The sequence below is a fragment of the Equus asinus genome, chromosome 9, assembly GCF_041296235.1.
Source record: "Equus asinus isolate D_3611 breed Donkey chromosome 9, EquAss-T2T_v2, whole genome shotgun sequence".
NCBI lineage: Eukaryota > Metazoa > Chordata > Mammalia > Perissodactyla > Equidae > Equus > Equus asinus.
The window spans coordinates 25,932,115-25,953,818 of NC_091798.1; positions in this window are offsets into that span (position 1 = coordinate 25,932,115).

The following is a 21,704-nucleotide window of genomic DNA, read 5'->3' on the forward strand; positions in this document are numbered from 1 at the left end:
AAAATTAGCATATCGCATCCATGATTTGGGGGGCATTATTGCTTAGGGCAAAGCTAAATTATATATCTATATTTAAAATGTGAATCAATTTAAGGGACAATATTAGGTAAATAATGGAACCATTGATATGTGTGTAACTGATGGCTCCTGACCAGATCTTAAATTATTTAGAGACCATGTTTCTAGCCCTTCAGTGAGGAAAAAAGAAAAGCCCAAGAAATGCACCCAGGCTGCAAACCTCCGGAGTGTCCTCTGAAAAGTCAAACAACTCACCTTGTGGTGCCTCCTCCCCCTTCCCCAAGTAAGCCAGGGAAATGAGAGTTCGGTGTTCAAAGGAGTCAGACAAGCATAATATTATATATACCCTCGACATCCATCTCCTGCATGAAACCTCATTGTTCCTGTGTAACAAAAAGTAAATATTTACCGCGAGCCAGGAGAGGTAAGGAATGATCAGCATTCAGGCCATCAATCACTGTGAGCCATGCTCCCATTTTAACAACCCTCGTAAGGGAGGGCAGGCAAGGACAGCAAAGACTGGCCAGGAGATAAGAGTTTGTCAGAGGAGTCAAATCGCTCCAAGTGGCAGACTATAAGGTGAGTTGTTCATGCGTGCGGGTTGTGAAGGTCCCTGAAGACGGTTTATAAAGTTCAGGCAGAAAGGCAGAGTGGTTAGGAGAATAACAGCTGGACTACATGCTCCTCCGCTTACCAGCCATAGGAGCTGGGGCCAGACAAATTCAGCTACATCTTAAAGTGGGGATATTAACAGGATCCTCTTCATAGAGTTGCTGTGAGGATTAAATGAGTCAATAAAGGCAAAGTGTTTATAACATCAGCGGAAGCATAGAAAGTGCTCATTAAATATGTCTAGGGGATGTAGGAAGACAGTAGCATCTCTTGATTGCAAAATGGCGGCTCAGGGGTGGTACCCAATCTGTTAACTATGATGCACTCACCTGTCCAGGAATTCGATCAGCTGATCTAGAATTTATATTATCCAAACTCACACAGCTGGTAAAAGCATATGTAGGACCCAAGCCTAAGCAGTCTGGCTCCAGAGTCCATGGTCTTAACCATTATGACTGCCACCCACCTCTCTTAAGAGAAGGAGAGATCTTTTTTTTTCTTTTATTCTTTCTTTCCCTGCTCTTCACGTTTCTCTCTTCCAGTTATAGGAATTGACTAACTCTCCATGGGAAAGGTAAAATGTCCCAGTGAAAATAAAAGCATCAAACAAGGGTTGGAAAACTGACATTGTAGTCCCAAGTGGTTTGGTTGGGGGAATTGAAAGTGATTAAGGCTGGTGGGGGAAATATTTGAGTAGAGGATAAATCTCTGTATGCTGAGGCGAGCTATAGCGAAGAAGGAAGAAAAGTCTCTCCCCCATGACTCAAGACAGAGACCTAATTCCACTAAGCTGGACGTTATGAGGAGAGAGATTCCATTCCAGTGTAACAAGGAACATTCCAGGAGACACCACATAGTGCCTGAAGACACAAATTCAATCAGACAAATCCCAGCCCCACCTCTCACTATTTGTGTGACCTTGGACAAATTAAACAAGCTCTCTAAGCCTCGATTTCTTTATCTAATATGGAGCAGGGCTTAGCAGTACCCACTCGTAAGACCAGTGCAAGGTTTAAATGATGAAGCATATAAAAAGGTTAGCAGCGCCTGGCTTATCATAAGCCTTCAATGCATGTTGGTTGTAAAGCTGGCCTAGATCATGAGTGAATGTAAATATTGCTCTGAGTAAGGACAACTATTTCCTTATATTTTATTCCTCTCTAGAGACTTTTATGTTTAAAATATTTTTGGAAGATCATTCATCCGTCCTTTCATTCATTTAGCAGATGTTTCCTGAGCCCCAGGGAGGTGTGAAGTTCTGAGGACAGAGCATGAACAGAAATGAAAGTGAACCTCCATTCTGATGAAGGACGCAAGCATGAAGAAATGATCACCCAATTAATTACATAACTGTCATTATAAGATGTGCTGTGAAAAATGACCCTAGTGCTGCCACCACAACATTTAACAAAGGGAATGATCTAGACTTAGGCAGGGAGAATATGGGGCCCTCCAAGGAAATGAGTTTCGAGCTAGGTCACCTGGGTGTGATTTGCGGCCCCACAAAGGCCTATGTGAGCCCCCAGAAGGGAGTTATAAGTCTTGTATGATCCAAGAAATCTTCACAAATGATGGCCTCTGATCTACGTCATGATGGGGAGCATTTCCCCAGGAAGCAAAAGGAAAGGATTTCTCTGCTATGGGACTTTGTAAAGACTTGGAGAAAATCTCAAGAACAGAGGCTCAGATAATATGACCTCTTTTATGAGTGAAATGCCATTAGCAAAAATCAAAGCAAACATCTATCCTTTAAAGATTTTCACTACAGAGTTATTTGTCAAGGAAAACTGGAAATACCACAACAAATAATTGTCCAACTGTTGAGAAATCTGGAGCTAAATTAAGTCTAACAGGACTTTCTACATAATACTACAAGTAAATTAAATATTGTGCTCTTCAAGAGCCTGTGATAACATGGGAAATCTTACTTAAAATACTAAGGGAAAATAGGGAGATGTGAAATCACAGTTAAGTGTGAGCACAACCACATCGTTTAAACCTCCAAAACTTACACTCTTGCAAGTCATGAATATGTTTATGGCATTGACTATGGTGATAGTTACACGGACATACACTTATCTCCAAATTCATCAGGTTGTGTACATTAAATATGTGCAACTTTTTGTATATCAATCATACTTCTATAAAGTAGTTTTTAAAATGCAACTAAAAATACAAAATTATAGTAAGAAACAGAAATGGAAATATAGAAAAATTTCCTATCAGGTTTTTTTCAGGATATACAAAAGTTGGTGGGTTTTTTTTCCAACTTGTATGTACTAAGTTTTCTATAGGAAGAATGTGGTTTTGATTTTGTCAATGATAGAAGTCTTTCCCTTTCTTTCCTTTTACTGGAAAGCTCTTCTGATCAACTTTTCCTGACAGGAAGACGCCCTGTCAATATCATTTCCTGTGCTGAAGTAAAGCCTTGGAGACACCGATGTTCATGCCTTAATATTTGAAGATTTCTTTAAAATGAAAAAAAATTATCTTTGAGGGATCAGCAGTTAAGCCAGTCAGTCTTGAAATACTTTATGAGATCAGCTGGCAGAGCACTGAAGGAGTAGAACACAGCACGGGCAGTTTCTGACGGAGAAGAGGAAGAAAGCTCATTTTGGAGAACAGGGGAGACAAGAAATACGAGAAATGATCCAGGTTAAGAAACCTCCAGGAAACAAAGACTACATCAATGAAGTAAAGGAATAAAAAGAAACAGAATATAAAACCCATTAGTTTGACCATCTTGGCTCAGGTTCCACAACCCTACATAAATTCTCCAGCCCTTCTAACAGATCTACCCATTGATGTGTGGTCTGCCTGTGTGTGTGTGTGTGTATGTACACATATATGTGTGTGCATGTGTCTCTCCATATATATACGTATATGTATATATCCGTGCATGTGTGTGTGTCTCTCTATATACATATATATCTTTGTGTGTGTGCCGCCTTTTTGTTCTCTCATATATTAAATGCAAATAATGACTGAAATTCCTTAGCAAAGAACTGATTTACAAGCAGTACCATTTAGAAGTCTGTGCAATCACAAACTGCTCTGCCGGTCCAGGCTAAGAACAAGTAGGCTACGATGGGGTCGGCTGTCAGGCAAGGTGATAGGTTGAACAATCACCAGCATGAATGTGTCTCTCATCCTTGGCCCTTTGACCATCTTCTGAGCCAGCGCTCCAAGTCAAGTTCTGACCACAACGAGGTTGACAAGATCTGTTCACAATCAAGGTCAATGAAATTCACTAGGAATAAGACACCCCTAGGAGAAAGTCATCCATTGAAAGAGATGGAACCTCACCAGACTGACGGGTTGACTGGTGGGAGTCAACGTGACTCTGAGCGATATTGTTAAGGGATGGCAATCATGCCTTCTGAGTCCACATGTGTATGTGCTTACAATGGTTAACCTCAGTAGTAAGGAGACAATCACCTGCATGCCACCATAGTGTCACATATCTCTATGGTCTACCCCCACCCTCTATTTCAGAATACCTTTTTGGTCTGCAGAAATGCCTGCTTACTCCTTTAGAGATCCTTGTGTGTGTGCAGCTGCACGTCCATATATGTTTCAATTCAGGTGGCATTGTGCAAGGAGAAAAAAAGAAAAAAGTATGAACTCTATTCTCAGGGAGCTTACAATCTATTAGAAAAGACAAATGTATACTCTAAAAAAAAAAAGCAAAAAAACTATTATAAAAGGCAGTATATGATAATCATTATAAAGAGGTAAGAAGAAATGATGCATGCTATTTTAAAGGTAGTTATAAAGAACAGTATTTAAGGACCAGGGCTCTTAGAGAAGTACCCTGCTACAGTACAAATATACTCAGGGGAGACATGTGGAGGGCAAGAGAAGTAACACATTTAAGACTTCGAAGCATGCTATCTTCAATAAACAAGGGATATGTTGGCCAACAGAGGGTATGCCACTGAGGGAATTTAACTGAATCCATTAATCACCTACCATGTACAGGACACAGGACAGGTAAGTTTTGGAGGGGAGACTGTAACACGTGATGCTGTCTCGAGAGCAAGGGCAGATGAGGACTGTCCTGTGATCAATGGGAAGGCACCAAGCCCTTAGGGCAAAAGAGAGAGCAGTGTAACAAAAATGAGTTGGTGGGATGGCTGCCCCACCCCTCAGTGTCTGCTTTAGAGTTTGGGGGTGTTGGCTCAATATTATATCCCAAATTATATGTCAAATATATTGGATCCACAGATATTTCTTAAATTCCAGAGACCATCCATCTAAGTGCTTTCTGGACATCTTCCCTTAGATTTTCCACAAGAACCACAGAGTCAACATGTCAAAAATGGAACTCAACTTCCCACCAAATCTCCACCCCGACTCCACACACATGCACATCTGGGTCCCCTTCCACAAACAGCATCACCGTTCATCCAGTCACCCAACCCAGAAATCTGGAAGCTATCTTCCACTGCTCCTTCTCTCTCATGTCCCACATCCCATAAATTCAAAGTCCTGCCTACTTATCCTTAATCCCTTTCTCTCCACCTCCACCACTACCACCTTAGCTCAGATCTAGTCAGTAGTCTCCGATGAGACTCCCAGGCTCCAGTCAATTACCACATAGAAGCCTAAATAGTACTTCAACACAGATCTTATCATATCACTCTTTCCTCCTATTCAAAACCCGTTGCTGGGCTCCTATTGCACTCAGGGTAATGGACCAAGCCCATGGTTCACAAGGCTCTTCATGACTCCTTTCTGTATCTTCTGCCTCATCTCAAAGTCCGCCCCCTCTTATTTCTGCAACCACCCTGGGCATCTTTCAGATCCCCAAATTCACCAAGCTCTCTCACACCTCAGGGTCTTTGCATATGCCATTTCCTCTGTCTGGGAAACTTATTGCCTATACCTGGGTAATTCCTCTGAAGAAAATCTTTCTCTGACCCCAGAGACCAACTTAGACTTCCTTAATATGTGCTCCCACAGTATCACTCTTGACTGAAAATGCATGTTGTATTGTCTGTTTTCCCCAAGAGCTGTAAATTAGGTGCTTTGTATATTGCTGTCATTAGTGCACAGGAAAAAAGATACAAAAGCACTTAAAAAAGTTTGTTGAATGAAGTAACGAACAAATAAAAACTGCTTGATGGCAAGAGGAGACATACCACCTACCCACCATCGTACTAAATCCTTGATGATACCAATGCTGACGTTCCCTCTTTCTTCCCAGTACAGATAGCCTCATCTGGCTTCTCAGTTAATGACTTGCCCATCACTTCACTAATTTCTTATCACTTCCACTTTATAGACTAAGTAATAAAGCTTGATGCTTTCTGGAGCAGCTCAACCTTCAGAAAATTACCACAGTCAAATCCAATTCTGAATCTTCATCTTCATCTTCTTTTACTTATTAGGGATTTTACTGGATGAACTGTATTACATTAATGGATTGAAATCTTCTATTTTACTCTCAGGCAATTAAACTTCCAAGCCTGAGCACAAATGCTTTATCAGAAAAGTAGCATCTCCGGAGAACTTTTCTTGAGCCAGATGGAATAGCAAAGCATCTTCTACTCAAAACTGCACTGCAAATGAAGCCTGGCTTCTGGGTTTGGGGAGCACTCTGACATCAGACCAGCTATACATTGGACAAGGAGAGGCTGGCTTGGAAGGATTCTGGATGGACCAATGCCTCTCTAGGTGTGGTCCATAGTCCCATCTATAGTGACATCAAAGCATTGAAACATCAAAACTGAGAGTAAGCACTTAGAAACATTTATAGCAAGTTAACATTGCTGGAATACTTTTATTGTATTCTACATAAGTATCAGTCTGTAACAATTGGAAATTAAAAATAAAAAACAAAACTGGTCCTACACTACAGGTAGTTTGGGAAGCGCTGGGCTAGACAAGTCTAGGAATGAATGCACCAGGAATGCCTCCCATTAGTTCTCCTCCGAGCCTCTTACATGAATCTGTGCTATAGTCCATTGTGCTCATCAATAACAGCAGCTCTGTAAGAACCTGATTTAACCAATTCAGGATAATTCAAAGAATCAAAAATATTGATGGCAAAAGAAGAAACAGTCTCTTTCACAAATGTAATTATCCAAGGCTGCTCTGCCTAATGACCCAATGTCATGTAGTGATGCTTGTGATACTCAACAGCTATGAAGTACCACGATATGCCAGGCCATTTATGTTTTTCATGTGCATTATTTAATCTTCAGAATTCTTTGGAGCAGGCATTTTGTAATCTTCATTTTAAGGGTGGGAAATTTGGGCCTAGATAGTTTAATTAAACCATCCAATGTCACACATCTAGCAAATAGTGACTTCTATATTAGAGATTTGATCACAAATCTTTAATAAGAGTCCAGAATCTGGATCCTTAACCCTAAACCAAACTGCCCCTTTCCCATCCACAATCTTTTAGCTCAATGGCCATCTGCTTAATTGCCCTTTATCATTCAGAGAAACACCAAAGCAACTAAAGTATAGAATAACAGAAAGAATAGTGAACTTGGGGTCAGCATACCTGGATGCCAGACTCATATCTATTATGAAGTAACTGCATCATATTAAACAAGTTGAATTCAAATTTTATCATGCATAAAATAGGGAGAACCATCTTGATCCACTTACCTACATCACGGAGTTTTTGAGAGGTTAAAATGAGATAATGAATGTGAAAATTCTTTGAAACCTGTCAAGCTATTGCATCATAGATATCAACATTGTTATCAACTTTGAGAACCAAGACCTGACTATGTTTATCTCAGAGGAGATTCAGAATCATTAGCTTGTTATAGTCTTCTTGTGAAATAGACAGTAATTTGGACTATTTAAATTAACAATTCCAGCCAAGGACATTCATCAGCCCAGAATTATGCAGTGCTGTTTTAAGAGGCATAGGAAATATATTCCCTCCCTCAAACAGCTTATCCTCTTGTCCAAGCAACCCTACTTACATACACTGAAAATGTAGAAGGTAGTACAAGATCATGCAGATGACCAAAGACTGGACAACACGGTACAGAATCAGAAAGAAAAAAGATCACTGAGGTAGAATGATTAGGAAGGGCTTCAAGAAGGAGCAAGCCACGAGTGTGGATGAAATCATACAGTAACTGAATGCGCCAAGCTGGAGAACCTAGAAGTCAGCTCCCACCTTCTGCACAGCGGGAAAGGGAAGCCCAGGTACGGGAAATGACGTGCCTGAGATCTCACAGCACACAGGTGGAAGTCAGGATCATCCGATCACAGTCCTTCCTCTTTATCACCTCTGCAGTTCTATATTTCAAGGGTGCTATGTTTACCCAAAGCAATAGGGTCCCAAAGTGAGGACTTTTAGACAGGTTGACAGATCTGTGGCAGACACATTTCTGGATACAGAAAGGAAGGGTGGCTTACTTAGCAAGAACCCTCTCCTCCTGTGCCAGAAGCCAGCCCTGCCTAAAAGTTAAAATAGGTAGTAATGAGAATAAGAATGCAAACTTCAAATGCCCTACGTGCTGAAACACTGTTTTTCAGACAAATTGTGTCCCGTGGGAGTGTGTGGAGGCATAAAACGTCTCCAGAGGCTCCTGACAAAGAACATACAATGGCCATATACAATTTGCAGCTGCTCAAATAGCACTTCACCCTCGCCTACCCACCTCCAAGATCCAAACAGCAACTCACGGCAAACACAGGCTTTCAGGACAATTCGCCGAACTCTCTGAAGCTGGACATGAGGCCACCATTGCAAAAAGGGCAGCTGGAGAAGTGTGGTCAAAATAAGGGTAGAGGGGCTACTGGCCTTCCTAAAACTTATACCATCACAGATCTGGATAGTGCTTCTCAAGGTGAAGTTGAGGCTACTTCAAGGCAGACCTGAGATTGCACAGGGACAGAAAGGGATCTGCTTTGAGCCCCAAGGCATCACCTCTGGTTCCAAACAGGCTTCCCAACATTTGAGCAGTTCAGGAATGGGGAAATAAATGGCTACAGGATACCCTCCAGCCAGACTGAATCCTTGCCCACGGAACACCCTTTGTTTCTCTGCCCAGGCCATTGGCAGACAGGAGAGAGTCCGGAGAGAATGCACTCACCTCTCCAGGGTGGTCTGGCCAAATGGGCAAAAACCTGTTGACAAGCCAGAACCTCGGCTTCTGCTGGGGCTTTACCACATCAGGAGTCTGCTCCTTGTAAAAATGTTTCCTCCAGATACAGCCAAGGGTGACTGCCACTCTATGACCCTGCTCTCCCCAAAGCGAGATGTTACTGTGTCCAAACATGCCATGGAGGGAGAAAAATAAAAGAGTGTAATCATTTTCCAGGGCTTCTGGCCACCACAGCAAATCTGTGCCTAGTGGCAATGGAGGATTTCTCTCTTTTCTTTTATCTCTCAATGAAAATGCAAAAGGAACTCAAGATGAAGCTACAGTTAATCTTTACTAAACATCTCAGTGTCTTGGTAGCTCATCTTTGGCAAGTCAAGAGCCTTGTCAACTAAGTTCAGAGGGTCCAAGTCATGACATTCCCTACAACAGTTTCATTTCCTTTGGTGGCACAACGAATGTCAGGCTTCCCACTTTGCTGGCCCCTTCCACTGCTACTACCCTGCATCTGGGCCTTATTTCTGACTATGGTCCTAGATGATTAGGTCAAGGAAAACCATTATGCTTCCTTTCTCTTGGATAGTGGGTAGTAACTTCCTTGAGTTCACTCTGACATATCCAGCTTCAATGGAAGAACTGCTGTGTTGGATTAATGATGCCTTCCACAAGCTTGGCGTAGGGTACAGGGATGAAAGTATGTATGTATCAGTGAGGGAAGAGTCTTTTAGTTTCATTGGCTGGGGCCCTGTCAGTTAGACTGACAAAATACAGATCAACAAGAGAAAAACAAGCTTATTAACATCCGCGTCATGCTTACACATGAGAGTACCCAGTGACAAATAACTCAAAGGGGTAGGTAGAATTGGGGCTTATATAGCATCTTAACAAAAGAACAATAAATTTTTAGAGAAGTGACAACACAAAGGAAAAGGGCATTGAGCTTCTAGGGTCAGCAAATTTTGGGAAGGCAAGTATGTGGGGAAAGAAATGGTAGATAAGGGCTCATTTTAGCAGGGTTTGTTATGTACGCTGCTCTGCTGCTGTCTCTGGGCTGATAAGGGTCTAGCACTGTCTCCCCTGTCCCCAGTGATTCACTTTTGTCTTTCCTAGTAGAGAGGGGAAGAGGGACTCCTTACAAATTTACATCCTGCTTTTGGGCAAATACAGGGAGGGCAGAAAGCTTTTCTAATATCCGCTTCTTCTTAACTGCCTTCTGCTCAAAATGATCCTTATGCCAAAGTAGCATGTTTTGGGGTGACTTATTCTGCCACCTTTCACATGGTATATATCCGCTATGCTGTGACATAAACCTTCTCTTGTCTTTTACGCTTGCTCTCAGAGCAAGGTCACTACAACAAGCTTTCAAAACAACTGTTTTCAACACATTAGGAGTATAGTACATAGATCTAAGCATGAGTAATATAAAACTGCATACATATCCACTGGCCGCCATATAGTAAATTCTTAATAAATATTTGAATGAATGGATGAGAGCAAGAAAAAATGCATACAGATCACATACAGATCGTATGTGCAAAGAGAAAAAATAGTAGTCTTGGAGAACAGGCTTCCTTGGGGAGCCCCTGGTATTTCTGTCCGGTTACTGGATCCAGTGCCTGTCTTCCCAGATCCTTTTTTTCCCTGACTGCCTGTGCACGATATCAGCAGAGGTGATATTAGCAGATTTCTTCCCCCCTGCATTTCCTGGTAAACTGGACCCTTCACACTTTATCATTTAGGATGCTTTCACTCCATATCACAGAAAACCCCAAGTAGCCCAAATTAAACAGTAAGAGATTTCTTATCCCATATTAATGTTAATTAATATTAATAAGAGGTCTGGAGTTAGGATGCCCTAAGGTTGATTAACCCAGTGGCTCATCAGCCGTGTTAAGGACCCGAACTCTTTCATCTTAAATAAGAAACCTTTCCAAAATCCTCCAGTAGACGTCGTTTTATGTCTCATTGGTTGGGATTGCTTCACCTGTCTACACTTAAACCAGTCACTGCAAAGGGGATTGCGGCCATGACTGACTTGGACATGGCTTAGGCTCTGAGTCACTGTGGGGCACAGGTCGATCCCTCCTGAAAACTGGGGCTCTGCCAGCAAGGGAGAATGGGAAATGGCTGTTGGGTAGGAAATGCCCCCCAAACAGCAGGGGCGTTCCTTGCCACAGAGGAGAGATGACATGACAGAAAAATGCTCTTATCTTTTGGTTCTTAAATATTAAAAGCCTAGGCTGATCACATGCAAATATTTGGGAAAATATGAGATGAATAAAAGCAAAAGTTTTGCTACATCCTTAGACTAGATAATGAGGACCTGAATCAAGTGAAGAGGGGAATGACAAAGGGAAGCCAAGGGAGCTTAGATACAAGGTCTCCCAGGCTCCCCACTTTACCTCTGTGTCCTCTCGCCTCTACCTCAGCCCAGGCAGAACCTCAGAAGGAAAAGACTACAGGACACAGGAGAGGATTGGAGGTTCAGAATACAGAAGCAGAGGGTTCCACAGCCCCCACTGGTGTAGAAGGAGTGCTCCCCCATCCCAACAAGCACCCAAAGCCAGAGGAACATGGACCAGTGAGTCAGTGACCCTGAAGAAGCTTTGTGGTGGGAACAAGAGAGGAACTCGAGATCAGAAGGTACACAAGACACCTCAGCAGTGGCTAAATGATGATGGTACACCCCCAGTGTTCTGTGAATGCCCTTTGGCTTAGTACTAACCCTATGGAAAGAGGAGAAACCCCCAAATCACTGAGATTAAGCTTCACTCCCAGGCACAAACACAAAGTAAATTCATTTACAGAAAACAAGAGAATGCTATGTCTCTTGCACATATGAGTTGGCAGACTGGGAAAGGTGCCTGCTTCAGATATATTTTCTGCTCAGTTTCACAGCCATACTCCAACCAATTTTTAAAGTAGGCTAGTAAAAACTAGCCTAAGGTTCACACACTTAGAAGCCAGCCTACTTCTCCAACGCTCTCTGACAATCCCATTTAAAGTAGGTTCCTCTCCTCAATATTCTCTCAGCAAACCTTGTTGTTTTCTATGCAGCCCTCACATATTTTGGAACGATACATCTACTTGCTTGTTTGGGAGTTGATTTTCAGTCTCCTCCACTATGTTGTAAGCTCTGCAAGCAAGGGGGGGTCTTTTAATCACCAACTAGCAGAGTGCCTAACACATAGTAGTTGTCAACATAAATTTTTAACTGAATAAGAATTTGGAAACAAGATCTGTGCTTGTGGCCACTATGTTATATCACATTACAGATTGTAAACCTGATCTTCCTAACAACTCTTGAGGTTAGGATCATTAAAAACCCCAGTTCACAGCTGATGAAGCTGAGGCCCAGATTGCCCATCCACATCATGCCAGTAAAGACAGTGTCAAGACGTCAGCTCAGACTTCTGGCCTCCTCATGGTGTTTTGCCCATTGCACTAGAGCTGAGAACCTTCTACTTCTGACATCACCTGAGACCCAAGAAGGGTATTTTTGCCTGAGACAATCCAGCCAAGGAGAAGCGAGTGGGTTTCTGTTCAGATCCCAGTTGGTTACACTGCCATGAATTTCAAAACAAGCCACAATGTTTCTCACTAGCATCTCCAGAATGCTAACGCAGCTTGTGATTTCAAGATATTCTTTCTACAACCAGAACCCCAGGTGGTCAACAGCCCAAGAAGCACTCTGACATTCTGTCCTATGCGTGTTCTATCCTGTACCTCCTGCTGGGGAAAGCTGTTAGTCCCAGCCTGGGTCACTACCCTTTGGAGTATGTGGAAAAGACAACAACAAACTTACGCTGATAAAAGGCAAAGTTGCAGAGAAAGAAAATAATGTGAACTCCCGCTGCTCTTGAATTAATTAGAAATATATTTTTCTTTCTTGAAAAAAGAAGAAAAATGGAACATCTTGTTCTTTGCAATTGCTAAAAAGTTCTCCTTTTCATAGAAAAGGTTAAGTAAAGCCACTTACATGCTCTTAGATTATTTTTTTCAAAGGAGCACACTGTTCCTTCAAACTTGGAGAGACACTATCTCATATGTTTCCAGACTGGTCCAAGGCTGTGTGTCTTCTTTGTATTCTTATTCTTAAAAATTCCTCATTTTATTATCATTGTTTGGAAAGCCACATTTCAAGATTGGTGTTTGGGGTTCTTTAGGATTTGATTCAGCTTCTTAGCAAAGTGACTTGATGTTTAGCACTTTTAGTCTTCATTTAGGGAGCAGCTATCCTACCACTAGGATCTTTAAACTGAAATCTCAGGTTACACAAATTGCCTCCAATAACTGGCCTAACCCCAATTCTAACAGGATCAGAGCCACAAATTTTAACTTTTAAAGAATAAAGTGCTAATCTTTCCAAAATTACAAAATAAAGCCATAGCAACCAACGTCTTAGAAAATCTTAAACTTCCACAATTTTAAGAAGTATTTCGTAAAGTTGTTATTCTTAAAGCCATCGACCATATGACTGATTATGTGTTGCCATGATCAAAACAGGTGATGAATCAGTTTTACCTTGTTAAAAAACAATTCAAAAAAAAATACTTCTTCCTCCTCCTCCTATAGAGAATCACACATTTTGTTTTATTTTTTAAAAAAGGAAATAAAAACTATAAGAGTCATTAAATGCACAGAGGACTGTGGGGTCATGAAGAACATTCTGCAAAGCTGAGCCATATGTCCATGCATCAGGAAGAAAGAAGTCTACAGAATGCTCAGAAAAATAATAATTACAGTTCTAGAGGGTTAGGTTTACAGTTAGGGAGATAATCCTGAACTTGGAACAATCTAAAAGAAGGTAGTGCTAAGAGAGTACCCAGGAGCAAGACAAAAAGAGACTAAAGTTATAGAGGGAAAGGAGAAAATCTCTTAGAAGGTAGCCATGGAAAAAATGTAGGGATGGCAGCAGAGAATATCTGACATAGTGGTTTAAAGATAAGCAAGTCAAAGACTATTGCCCTGGAATGTGAGCCCAGATTATAAATTTAAGTAGCATTACTCTAGAAGACAGGAGAGACAATGAAGAGCTGGACACTCTCAACATATTTTAAAGAAAGCAAAGCCATCAGAAGTCAGAGAATTATGCCTGCTCATGGTGAAAGAGGTGGCTTCAATGACAAGTCAGCTTGGGCCAGAAGTCAGAAGGTGAACTATGAGAACTCTATTCATTTCCTCTACCTGGATGATCCACCCCATATTTTCAACCTGTGAAAGTCTTATCCATCCACCAAAGCCTGTCTCAACTTCCATCCATTCTAAAAGTTTTCCCAGATCCCACTGGGCAAATTAATCTCACCATTTTTCACACTGTGTGTACCCTGGGATTGTAGTCTGCCTGGTATCACAGTTAATTCTGTATTGTTGATTCACTTACATTTCTCCTTCCAGAGTTTTCTTCCATGCAGCAATGGCAACCCATGGGGAAGTTTTATGGGAAAGTTCACACAAATTGGTTTATTTATGCTGCTTTTAACCCAACCATTGAGAGAGATGACAAATGGGCTCTATGTCCAAAATGCTTTTGAGAATGAGGCTTTCCTTTTCATCCAAAACCCACTCCCCTACCCAAATGACCTTCTCAGTCACCACACTTGCAGACTCAATAAGAACACTGTGTCTGAATAATAATAACACACATGTATCTTCTTTCATCCTTCATCAAAACAGCACTAAAGGGCATTGTAACTACTGATCTTAGAAAATAATCACCAGCGCCAAGCCCTAAAATCACAAACACATTTCTGAGGGCTTAAGTGTTCTCCCCAGTCCATGGTTTCGGGAACACTCTGAGCTGCCATTTCTCTGGGTGATATGAAAAATAAACAAGCCAACCTCACTCCTTCTGCCAACTTAAAAATTTGCATGGAATTACCATAATACGTTATGATTTCGTTTTAAAATGATTACTTCTGACAGGCTCCCCAATCTAAACAGAGTATCTGTGGCATAAAGAAGCCTTCACTTTTAAGAAGAGCTTTGTTGATACCATGCCTTTTAAAACATAAATCAATAGGCACATTTTAACCTCAAACAAGATCATGAGAAAAATCAGTTTTCATTTCTAAGAGATACACAAGGAATTATCTATGTCTCTCGTGGAGAATTTAAGGTGGAACATTATGCACTTCCTTGATATAATTAAGTCATACTTTATGGTCCTCTTGTTTTGTCTTCTGACATCTAGGCTCTTTAATGCCATCAGCATAACTTTTAAAACTACTTTTTTCCTTGTCATATGTGTCATACTATTGTTGACATTTTAGAAAAGACCTCCAAAGAAAAAAGAAGTAAAAATTACCCATATTTTTATCTCACACAAATCTTCATTTTATTGTTTAGATCTTCTTAATATGTATTTTCCAGGATTTTTATAAACAAGGAAATTTTGGTAATTCCATAAGAACTACTTTTTTTAAGCTAGTGGAACAAGTTTAGTCGTCTCCGTTTGCTTACATCACTCTGTGAAGGTTCAATGTCATGATTACTCTCAAACATTTTTTAATAAAGGTTCTTTGCACATTGTTTCAGTTTATTACTATTATTTCGTGTTTATGGGGTAGTTAACTTTCAAATCAATGGTGTGTTTACAATACCTATATTCTGACTAATTCATTGACAGCATCAGATAGGAAGTTTAGGAGACCAGAATTCTTGTCTCAGCTCTTTCATTATTTACCCGGATAATTGGGGCAAGTCACTTCTCATGCCACTACCGTTACCATCATGCTGAATCTGTTGCTGCATCTATAAATTAAAGGAATTGAATTAAATTGTCTCTATGTAACTTTCAGTTTTCTTGGTCTAAAATTCAGTGGCCTGCAGGGTCAAAGAACAGCTGGCTGAGAGATGGGGTTGTTAAGAATGACTCTGGGAAAGCCCATGACCACCGTGGGGAAAAATGGAGGAGTCATACTTATCACTAAGAATCAGTTCCTTAAGCAGCAAGGAAGAAGAAGAAACAGTCCTCTGTTCAATAGTGTTCTGGCCAAAATCATGCATGCATAAACAAACAAACATACACTATAAATTGTGAAATAAACAATAAAGTATAATCAAACATAATTTCAGAGAGACAAGTACTATCAACACCATAAAGCAGGGTAAAAGGATAGAACCAACTATTCCCAAAGGGATTTAAGAATAAAGTTTAGTAAAGTGTATGGATACTAGACAAGTATTTAAAATCAATAGCTTTCCTATATCCCAGTAATAACAAATTTGAAGATAGAATTTTTTAAAGTATTCCATTCATAAGAGTGATAAACTATAAACTAGTTACATATAATCATAATGAGAAAAAAGTAGGACATAGTAAAAAATGCATAGTGAAGAAAATACCACAAAACAATGAAAGAAGAGATGGATCATTCATAAATGGTAAATAGCTTTGAAATCCTGTAGCACATCACTTCAGGACAGATGCCAAAATAAATTTCACATATGTTAAAATGAAATAAAGTATTTCTAGTCTAGAAAAAAAATAAGTATTTATCACATACATGGCTGGAAAAATGACTTTCTAAACAAACTAAAGGAATCACAAAAGAAAATATCAATAAGGCTTAACCACCATAACACCTAAACTTCTATATTAAACATATATATACCACAATTGAAAGGCTGAAAATTCCACTTTTAGCCAAAATGAGGTAACAGGAACCAGATTTCCCCTTCATCCTAAACAACTAGAAAGTTGAACCAAACATACGAAACCAGTTTTCAGACATTGAACAATAGGTGGTGGATGACTGTGATCTCTGAGATAACAAACAAGGTGAGCCCTGCAATCATAAGCTTACCATCTGGATGTAATTTCTAAGCTACGGTACAGGGAAGGAGAAAGCAAGCAAAACATGATAGTCTCTTTCAGTTGAGGAGATGAAGATCAGATCAAAAATTTTGCAATCAATATCATAAAATTCACAATGTGCAATATCCAATTAAAAATTACCAAGCATGGAAACAAGCATATAACACATAGCCAGGAGAAAAATCAATCCAAAGAAACAGACCCAGAAATGACAGAGATACTAGAACTAGCAGGCGAGGATAATAAGAGAGCTATAATAAATATTGTCTACAAGTTCAAGAAGGAAGATGAACACTTGAGCATAATGAAGAAAGTTGATAAAAAAAATTTTTTAACTTCTATAGGTGAAAATAAAATATCTGAAATAAAAAAAGGAACCAGATAGGATTAACTGCAGATTAGACACAGAGAAGATCAGTTGAACTTGAAGCTATAGGCATAAAATCTATCCAAAGTGCGGAAAAGATAGACATTATTAAAGTCAAGTCATAGATCACTTAATGACTGGGGTACATTCTGAGAAATGCATCATTAGGTGATTTTGTCATTGTGCAAACATCGTAGAGTGTACTTACACAAAACTAGATGGTATAGTCTGCTACACACCCAGGCTATATCATACTACTCTTATGGGACCACCGTCAAACACACAGTCCATTGTTGACCAAAATGTCATTATGAAATGCATGACTGCCCTGGGAAAAAATTGTAAACCTCAAATATTTTACCAAATGCAGGTATCTGTTTAAAATAAAGTTCTTAGACAAACAACTTCCAAGAGAATTTATAACCAGTAAACCTGCACTACAAGAAATATAAGATTTTTTCTTACTTTTTATTAAGATTATGATAGTTTACAACCTTGTGAAATTTCAGTTGTACATTATTATTTGTCAGTCATGTTGTAGGTGCACCCCTGAAATACAAGATTTTTTGCCATTTGAAGCTCAATGAAAACAATTTGCCATTTTAACAACCTTAAAGAAAAATGACATGATTCAGAAAACACAAAATTCAATGCCAATTCATAATTTGAAAAAAAAAAACTCTCATAAAACTAGGGATTCCCCCAACTTTTCTCAAACAATCAGATATCTCAAAGAACTAAATATTTCTTTCATTGATTTTCTCTATTTTTCTATTTTCATTCATTTCTTCTCTGCTCTTTATTGTTTTCTTTCTTCTGCTTACTTTGGATTCACTTAATCTTGTTTACCTAGTTTCTTTAGGTGGAAGCTGAGTAACTGATTTAAGATCTCTCTTCATTTCTAATAAAATCAGTTAGTGATATAAATTTCCCTCTAAGTACTGCTTTAGCAGCACCCTACACATTTTGATATAGTGTGCTTCCTTTTTTTTTCAGTACAGAATGCTTTCTCATTTCTTTTTAGTTTTTTGACCCATGATTTACTTAGAAGTATGTTATATTGTTTCCAAATATTTGGGAATTTTCCAGAGATCTTTCTATTATTGGTTTCTAATTTAATTCTATTCTGGTTAAAGGACATACTTTGTATAATTTTAATCTTTCTAAATGTATTAAGACTTGTGTAGTATCCCAGAATAAGGAATACTTATTCTTAACTTGGTAAGTGTTCTGTGTGCCATAGGGGGGAAAAAAGTGTATTTTGCTGTTGTTGGGTGGAGTGTTCTATAAATATTAATCAAGTCAAGATGGTTAAGATTTTTGTTTAAGACTTATATATTCTTACCGATTTCTGTCAATCTACTGATTTACTTATTCTACCAAGTATTGAGAGAGAAGTATTTAAATCTCAAATTATAATTGTGTAGTTGTCTGTTGTTCTTTAAAGTCCTAACAGTTTTTGTTTCATGTATTTTTTAGCTCTCTTATTAGGTGTACAAGCATTTAGAGTTGTTATGGTCTTGACAAATTGACCCCCTTATCTTGGGAAATTACCTTCTTTTTCCCTGATAATATTCTTTGCTCCGAAGTCTACTCTATTTGATGTTAATTTAACCACTTAAGCTCTCTTTCGGTTACTACAGAAAAGTTTATCTTTTTCACTTTAAACCTATTTGGGACTTTATATTTGAAGTAAGTTTCTTATAAGCAGAATATAATTGTCTTCATTTTCTTATCCAATCTACTTCTGCCTTTTTATTAGGATATTCAGACCATTTACATTTGATGTAATATTTTTAAACAATAGATCAGTTTCTATTCGTACCATCTGCTCTTTTTTTTTTTCATCACTCTGGGATCACTATCTTTCATTATCTCATGTCCCATATCTTGAAACACCATTTTTTTATATACACTGTGCTTGTTTTTTTTAATTGTTTCAGGTGGGAGGATAAACCCAGTCTCTGTTACTTCATGTTGCCCTGAAATGGAAGTCCCTGGCATCCTCCATAGAAACTTTATTACTAACAGGCAAAGTTGGAAACAACCCAATGTCTGTCAAGAAGTGAATGGATAAACAAATTTTAATAAGGCCATATAGTGGAATACTACTCAGCAATAGAAAGAACAAATTCTAGCACACAAAAAAATGGATGAATGCACTATGCTAACCAAAGAAAAACCATACACAGGGGCCAGCCTGATGGCGCAGTGGTTAAGTTCACATGTTCTGCTTTGGCGGCCCGGGGTTCGCTGGTTTGGATCCTGGGTGCAGACATGGCACCACTTGGCAAGCCATGCTATGGCAGGCGTCCCACATATAAGTATAGGAAGATGGGCACAGCTGTTAGCTCAGGGCCAGTCTTCCTCAGCAAAAAGAGGATTGGGAGCAGGTGTTAGCTTAGGGCTAATCTTCCACAAAGGAAAAAAAAGCATACACAAAAACTACTTAATGTAGGATTCCATTTATAAATAATTCTAGAAAAGGCAAAATTAAAGTGACAGAAACCAGAGTAGTGGTTATCAGGCACCAGGGGTTGAGGGAATGGATTGACTACAAAAGGTCACACGACAACTTTTGGGATGATGAAAATGTTCAATATCTTGATTGCAGTAGTGGTTACATGACTCAACACACTTTTCAAAACTCATTAAATAATGTGCACTTAAAATTAATGAAGATAATTTTAGGTAAATTATACTTTAATAAAATTTTTTTGTCTGTTTTTTTCTGTTTTTTTTTTTTTTTAATGAGGAAAGTGGGCCCTGAATTAACATCTGTTGCCAATCCTCCTTTTTTTGCTTGAGGAAGATTGTCACTGAGCTAACATCTGTGACAATATTCCTCTATTTTATGTGGGATGCCACCACAGCATGGCTTGACAAGTGGTGCCAGGTCTGCACCAAGGTTCAAAACCCGCAAACCCCAGCCGCGGAAGCAGAGTGCATGAACTTAACCATTCTGCCACCAGGCCAGCCCCAAAGTAATATTTTTTAAATATTTTAAAGCCTAACAAAAATGGTGGCAAGGAAAAGGAGATTTTTCCATAAATGTGACAAAAATAAAAAGTTTTCAGTATATAAAAGACGACATAAATCCCTAAGAAAAACGCTAAGATTCCACAGAAAAGATGGCAAAAAATAAACAGAGAGCTCCTGGGAGAGGAAGGAGGAAAAATACTCATTGCTAGTGAGGGAGGGATTATCAAACTCTTCTGGTGAAAATGTAACTTGGCATTACTTCCTGGAAAGCACTTTGGGGGCTGGGACAAGAGTCTGAAATTATTCCTACTCTTTGACCCAGTAGTCCATACATAGGACTCTCTCTTAAGGAAATATTCAGAGAGATTAACGGATACACAGAAACATGAATGTTCACAGTACGATTAATTATTAGAGCCAAAAATAGCATTAAAAAATTGATATTTGATATCAGGAAAGTACTTTAATACCTTGTCGTTTGTCTTTTCAATGGACTGTTTTACAATCATCAAAAATTATATTTTCAAAGAATTGCAACGACGTGAAAATGATCTTGATATAACGTTAAATAAAGGTATTCAATTTTATTCTTGTTATTTGTAGTGAATTAAACATTGTGTGTGTGTTCAAAAATCTGTAAGAAGACATCAACATACTATGTTACAAACATGCTACTATTATAAACATAACTATTATTAACGAGGTTAATAGTGTTATTTCCAGGTTGTGGAATTATGGGTGGTTTTTGTTTCTTCTTGTAACCTTTTCTGAATTTTTTCATCTTCTACATTGATACTGAATTTCTTATGAAAGCAAAATAGGATAAGCATACATATAAACATTTAAGTGTCATTAATCTAAAATAAGAAATATAAAATTAGTCTGTGTTTGGTTGTTTTAAGGAAATAAGTGAGAACATGTTCTCACCCACCTCCCATGGAAATAAGTAGCATTATTTCCAGTATATCAATTTCTTGATAAACCATTACCATCACATATAAAACAGATTGCAAGGTCTATGCTCTTTCTAATTTTTTTTTTCCATCTTTCACTAAAATTTGCTGATTCACAACTATATAAAGATACAATGTTGATATTGGGGATCCAACATCTACAAACCTAAATCCCTGCCCTCAAGGAATCGAGTCTTACAAGGGAGGCCAGTCTATCAAGTTCCAATTGCAAGTTTGGAAAGGCTACCAGTAGAGCACAGTTGCCCTGAGATTACATAGTAGGAAAGAAATAGAATGCATCCACTCACTCATTCATTCATTCAACAAGTATTTATTGAATACCTACTAGTTTCAGGTACTATTTAACTTCCTGGTTATACAGTGGTTAACAAAACAGACGTAATCCCTGTCCTGACCACGATTAGGCAGTCAAGAAAGAGAGAAGGAAATGTGTGACACATTTGTGCTGTGGAGGAAACAAGCTACATTCAATGAAAGATTAATGGAAAGGGGAGTGATGTGAGAGCAGTAGCAAAATAGATGAAGGTATCAAGGAAGCCCTCTCTGGGGAGGTGGTGTTTGAGCTGAGACTGAAGGATGAAAATGAACCAGCCACACAAAGATAAGAGAAGACCATCAGGCAAGACTGAGCTTATGCAGTTCATGGGACTGAAAGACCAGCGTAACTGGAACAGTAAACAAATAGAAGTGTAGAACACGAGAGTTGGAGATGAGGTAGGGACCAGATCATGTAGGGCCTAGCATTTCTCAATGCTTAGATTAGACTGAAATCTGAGCTTCATGTTTTTATTTTTTGCATCTGTCAAAGGCATTTTAGCAAACATGCTTTTCAAGAAGCATTCTTGAAATTC